The sequence below is a fragment of the Penaeus vannamei genome, chromosome 27, assembly GCF_042767895.1.
Source record: "Penaeus vannamei isolate JL-2024 chromosome 27, ASM4276789v1, whole genome shotgun sequence".
NCBI classification, from domain to species: domain Eukaryota; kingdom Metazoa; phylum Arthropoda; class Malacostraca; order Decapoda; family Penaeidae; genus Penaeus; species Penaeus vannamei.
In genome coordinates this window covers 10,294,639-10,299,638 of record NC_091575.1, presented here as the reverse complement: position 1 = coordinate 10,299,638, position 5,000 = coordinate 10,294,639, and the positions used below count along the sequence as shown (strand labels likewise).

Genomic DNA, 5,000 nt, shown 5'->3' with positions numbered 1-5,000 from the left:
GCCACGACACTCGATTACAGATTGGTCACTCCGACATGCACGCCGTTTCCCTCATTTACCCTTGGCGACAAAAGGCAAGGGGAAGAGAGCAGAACAAACCGTCCTTATCTTTCCTTTCTTTTCTGTTATCATTTATATCATCAAGACTATTTTTCAGAACTAAATGTTGCTAGCAAAAAATATTATGCATTAAAACGTCAGCAAGAGTTCACATTCATAACAAATGGGCGGAATTCAAGTTTTAACACTGGAAGATTTCGTTTTCAATTCACACGTACGGTGACGGATATAGTGGACGGTAAGCGGGTATGATACCACACGTGGCGCACGACACAGCACTAGGTGGAGCACAAGAGCTGAACGGTAGAAGGCACGATCGAGGAACTGTGGTGCGAGCGGCGGGTGGGTGTGCCCGCGGGATGCGTGGCGCCGGACGGGAGGCAGGCGGGCCGCGGGTGGGTAGTGTCACGCGCGACGGCCGGCGTGTGAGTGAGTGTGTGAGCGCGGAGGCCAGAGAGTGAGTGTGGCCCGAGCTCACCACGCACGCTGTGTCGCCACTACCGCCGCTGCCGCCGCCGCTGCCGCGTGTGCGTGCGTGTGTGTAAGCCGCCGAGGCCGGCCAGTCGTCAGAGAGTTGTCGCCGCGGCGTCGCAGTCCAAGGCTCTTCAGCGGTGGCGAAATTCCTTTGTCCTGCCATCTACGCCACAGTGTCTTCACCATCGCCACGTTGCCCACCGAGGATAACCCAACAGTACTCCTCCGGCAGCCAACAACCCGAGTCACAATAACATGAACTACTCCCCGCGTCAACGCACTGCCGTCCCCGCACTCGTTTCCGGAGCAACCGCAAGACTACCGAGCTCCATTCAGGCCTCGAACTCTCGTCCTCGCGAAGTCAATCGATTCCTCCGTCATGCATCCACACTGGCGCTCTCACTCGCCCCTCAGACCCGCATCCGAAAGCGAACTGTTGCCTCTGCCGTCCTGCAGGGTCAACCTCGCCGCCGAGAATCACCTTTGATACACCACACGGAAACTCAGCGACAAGGAGACTCGCAGTCTAACACACTTTTCAGGCCATGAGGGATTGCATAAGAGCTGCCCGGCTTGAGATTTTGCATGCAATCTCTGAGCGCTCGCTCGCCCGGTCTCACTCTCTCTTCTTTTTTTTCCTTTCTCTGTCTGTCTGTCTGTGTCTGTCTCTCTCTCTCTCTCTTTCTCTTTCTCTTTCTCTTTCCCTTTTCGTTTTTCCCTTTCCCCCTTCCTCTCTTTCCCCTTCTTCCCCTCCCTTTCCTTCTTCCTCTCCTTTTCCATCTTCCTCTCCTTTTAAATCTTCCTTTCCCTTTACTTCGTCCTCCTCTCCTCCTTTTTCTTCGTGCTCCTCTCCTTCTCCTTTTCCTTCGCCCTCCTCTCTTTCTCCTTCTTCCTCTCCGTTTCTTCTTCCTCTGCCTCTCCTACGCCTTCTTCCTCTCTTTCTTCTCCTTCTTCCTCTACTCCATCTCTCTCCTTGTCCCTGTCCATATTCCGATTCTCCCTCTCTCACCCTTACGCTCACCCTCAACCTCGTCTTCCTCCCTGATCTTCCTCTTCCATTCTCCCTCCCTTTCCCCTCTTTCCACTCTTCCTGCATACGAGTACACACAATCTTTTCGCTTGTCACGATGCAAAGAACCACACACACAGAGACACACACACACACACACACATACACACACACACACACACACACACATACACGCACACGCACCCACACACACACACACACACACACACACACACACACACACGCACATACACACGCACACACACAAACACACACACACAAACACACAAACACACACACACACAGAGGCCTTGCACCATAAACAAACCTCTATAACATTTGGTTGATCTCACGTCCTTGGGGAAACCACACGACTCAGCCAGTGCCATAAAATCAACAAGGTCAATCTTCAACGTGACCTTACTTGCCCCACTGTTCGCCAGATGGCCCTCGCTCCCGACACTGCCTGAACGTGTCTCTCTAAACCAGACACCACAGTTTCTTTTCCTGATTTCGTTTAAATTCGGTGTTCAAACGATTTTAATCATTTATCTTATAACCTTAAAAAAATAACCTTCAGATCGAATCGATTCTTTTTTTCTTCTAAACAAATAAACATCACATCAGATCCGTGCACATTTTCCTCCGATTTTAGCTGTTTTTGTTTTTCGTTTTTTTTTTTTCTAAACCATCATGGAGACTAACAGAACAGGATCAACGCATCCCTTATCTCGTAATCCATTGCTAAGAATATATCACGTGTAAACGAGTTGGCTTACTGATCTTTGACAAGGTCTACCACACCGGGTAACTGTTTTCGCCCAAGTAACTTACCCTCATCTCTCGAACGAATTATAATTAGAGCTATTTGATGATGAAGATGATGATGATGATGATGAAGATGATGATGAAAATGATGATGATGATGAAGATGAAGATATTGACGATGAAGATGATGTTGATGATGGTGATGATGAAGATGTTGATGATGACGATAATGGTGATGATGATGATGATGATGATGATGATGATGATGAAGATGATGATAAAGATGAAGATGATAATGATGATAATGATGTTACAAATTAAGAGAATGATAACATCAATAGTAAATATGATAATGAAGATAATATCACTGCTACTGCTTATTCTCCTACTACTATTGCTGCTGCTGTTATCAATATTACCAAAATTATATATATAGCATTATGATTAAAATATAATCATAATATCAATCTTATTGCCATTATTGTGATAATGACAAAAACACTATCAATACGGGTGAGAAGTTATAATCACTATAATAAATAATGATACAAAGCGCAAAAAGAAATTAGCAATGAATAATCAGTATGCCAACTATAACATCCAACAGTGGCAACACCAAAATCTTCAAATAGCAACAAAATCTACTAATACAAAGACAAAGACCCTACAACCTACGACGCATTTCCAACTAGAACCAGAACTACAACCGCTGCTACAACACACCACAACCACATCCACAACCCTACATCGCCACAAACATCTCACAAACAGTCCTCACAACACCAGACGAAACGCCATAACCAAGCATGTATTAGCCAATCGAAATGTGTCCTTTGAGCAGAAGGACAGGGAGGGAAGGGTTGAAGGGGGGGGGGGGGGGTTATGGGGTTATAGTAGGGGGAAGGGGGCAGTGGTAAGGGTTGAGAGGGGGAGGGGTAATTGGGGGTGGTGGTGATGGTGGGGGAGGGGGGGATTTGGCATTCTTTGTGGTTGGATTCACTTTTTTTGCCAATCCTAATCTTCACCCAATGAGTTCGTACCTACTCTGAGGGGGTTTAGGGCTGTATATATCATAAAAAAAATCCTGTGTTATTTCCTATTGTTGTGACGCTATTCATTTTGGTAATATTAGCTGGACCGGGCATTGATGAATAAATGAATAAATTAATAAACATGCAAACAAGACCATAAATAAATTAGCTTAAAAATAACAAATAAAATTCTGATATATATGATATTGGTCAGACCAATAATATCAATGAATCATGATGCAATAGCAATGTATTGATGACAATAACATTAATAATGATAAGGATGGTGTAATGAAAATAAGAATAATAATGATATTAATAATAACAACGACAACTACAGCAGCAACAACAATAACAATAATAGTAATAATTAAAATAATTATAAAAATAATAATTACAATGCTGATAATGATAATTATTACAATTATGACAATAAAATAACATATAATAACAGCAATAACAAGAATAACAATAAAGAATAATTATGATGATGATAAAAAGTACAATAATGATAATAAGAAAAATTGAAAAACAATAATCATTGTGTTAGTGTTTAACAAAAACAATAATAGAAATAAAATATATCCTAATAGTAACAGTACTAGTACTAATGATAAGAATAAGATAATTCATAACAATAATAATAATGGTGATGATGATGATGATGAAGATGATGATAATGATGAGAAATAATAATACAATAATAGCAACAATAACAACTGCAACAACAATTATATCAATAATAATAACCATAATAAGGAGAATAATAAGAATGAAAATTACTATAATGATATCAAAACTACAACAATAATGATGATGATGATAATAATGATAATAATAATTATAACAATAATAATAATTATTATTATTATCATAAAGATAGTATCAATATTAATAGTAATAGTAATAGTAATAATAATAATAATAATGACAAACAATAAAGATAATAATAATAATAATAGCAATAATAATAAGGAGAAGAAGAATCAAAATAAGAAGGGTTATGGTAATGGAAATAATAATAATAATAACAACAACAACACCATTAATACCAACAACAGCAACAGCAATAGTAATGGCAATATTAAATATTATTATCATTATAATAATGATTATAATAATAACAATAATATAATCACCAATAATAATAACAATAATATAATCATCAATAATAATTACAGTAATGATAACAATAATAATTACAATAATAATAATAATAAAAAATATAACGAAAATTCTTTTATAATAATAATAATAATAATAATAATAATAATAACAATTATTATTATTATTATTATTATTATTATTATTAATGATAATGATATTAATAATATTAATAATAATCATGATAATAATAATAATGATGATATTAACAATAGCAATGAAATATCAATAATAAAAATAATAATAATAGCAATGATAACAATAACAATAATAATGATAATTATAACACTAACAATAGTAGCAGCCATTTTCCCATCATTTGATCATGAAAACTTTTGTTAAAACAAATACTGTTTATAACTATTTTATCTCAATTGAATAAGAAGTATAAATGAATTCTGCAAACAAAAGTTTAAGCTGATAATTTTATGATATATGAAACTAAGAAAGAAAGTTCACAGATGATCTGGTGACATTACATCGCTATGCAAGCA

General features: G+C 38.0%; 1 protein-coding gene across 7 annotated transcripts in view; it reads right to left on the bottom strand.

Annotated features, from left to right (window-relative positions):
* LOC113821596 (zinc finger protein rotund) overlaps positions 1-5,000 on the bottom strand; it is a 656,570-nt gene that overhangs the window by 162,154 nt on the left and 489,416 nt on the right. Inside the window, exon 1 of one of the 7 annotated variants that reach the window (XM_027374111.2) lies at positions 1-1,176. This exon is cut by the window's left edge and continues 442 nt beyond it. The exons of 5 other annotated variants lie outside the window; for them this stretch is intronic. The gene's annotated coding sequence lies outside the window, so the exon portion shown is untranslated. Of the gene's footprint in view, positions 1,177-5,000 lie in introns of those variants that run through there. One more of the 7 variants, XM_070140817.1, reaches the window with a different exon arrangement.